The sequence below is a fragment of the Pollachius pollachius genome (genome assembly GCF_949987615.1).
Source record: "Pollachius pollachius genome assembly, chromosome: 19".
Taxonomy (NCBI): domain Eukaryota; kingdom Metazoa; phylum Chordata; class Actinopteri; order Gadiformes; family Gadidae; genus Pollachius; species Pollachius pollachius.
The window spans coordinates 19,813,294-19,814,694 of NC_136952.1; positions in this window are offsets into that span (position 1 = coordinate 19,813,294).

Sequence of the window (1,401 nt, forward strand, 5' to 3'; positions counted from 1 at the left end):
TAAACGTGCTACATGGTGGCTGCACGTACTGTGGCGGACGGCAGGGAGCAGTAAGGGGAGGAGACATTGAGCCCTCTAGCCCCACCCCCAAGCCTTATATGGGCTTCCTTTAACGAGGCCAACCTGTGGATTGTTCCACAGGCAGTGATGGGGATGAAGAAGAGAGCAGGCAGCAGCATGTGGACGACTGCCTAGAGAAAACATGGTGGTCGTCCAAGAGAGCTGAAGAATTAGACAGTGAAATCGACTCCCCCCCTGGCCCCTAATAAACAAGGATTGCCTTTGAAACCTATAGCAAGAATTAAGAAGCAAGTAGATTACACACACACACGTGCAGACAAACACGGACACAATGAACAGAAACCCAAAAGAAGCTGGTTGAAAGCTCATCTCTTCTCATCTGCAAAAAGACACAAACGCACACAGACGCAGAAAGCAGGACTTTTATACATAACAAGTCGAGGCCACGTTTATGATGAACAGATGGGCATTACAAAATCTCTACTAGTCGGCGTCTATTGAAAAGTTGTTCACAAATTTCTAAGCATCTCTCCTTCACACATGTTTTGTAATCCTAATGAGCGAATCAGCATGAATCAGCTTCAAACACGTTTCAACTATTAAAACCATGTCCTTTAAATGGAAGCGGAGAAGGGAGACTTACAACTCAAGAGCAGAGGTGGTCGCCCAATCTCAGTATAGGACTGATCCCAGGGCAGCTAAAACCCTCTTGGTGAAACACAAACAATAGCCGTAACGTAAACAAACCTTAACTGGTTGTATAATGAAACATCATTAAAAACATTGGATATTAAATGTTATTGGGACAAAGTGGGTTAGTCAATATAGTCTTCCAAGACAATTCACAGCATGTCTTTTATTTTGCTTAATTTGTGTTGTATGGCCCTCTTTCTCTGAGGTGGGACCTGCAAATAAGAACTTTTACTCCAACTATATATCATTAAGCTTTGGTTTGGTTGGAGTCCAACAGGCTTCCTGCCTTGAAAGTGCAATGCCTTTGATTGCACCTGTTTCCTTACTTGGATTGATAAAATAATGAATGTTGAGTGATCAAATGAAATGAAAATGTATTCAATTTATTATAGATTTCTTTTGGCAAAATGTTAACGTTTTTTGGGGATTGCAGCTGATTATTGCTACATGGAGAGGAGAAAGAACCGCAACAAGGATTTATTTTTAATCTCAGACCTTGATTGCAAACTCACAAAATAAAATAACAAGTTGGGAAGGTTGTGAAAGATCAACTCAAAAGGTTTTGAAAAGCTTATGGAAAGAAAAGCAGCACATGCTTTAAAATAATGATTGACCTCGAAGAGTTGCCCTTCTCTGTGCCAAACTCATTCCAGAACATTCTTGACTACCAAAACCAACACGACCGGG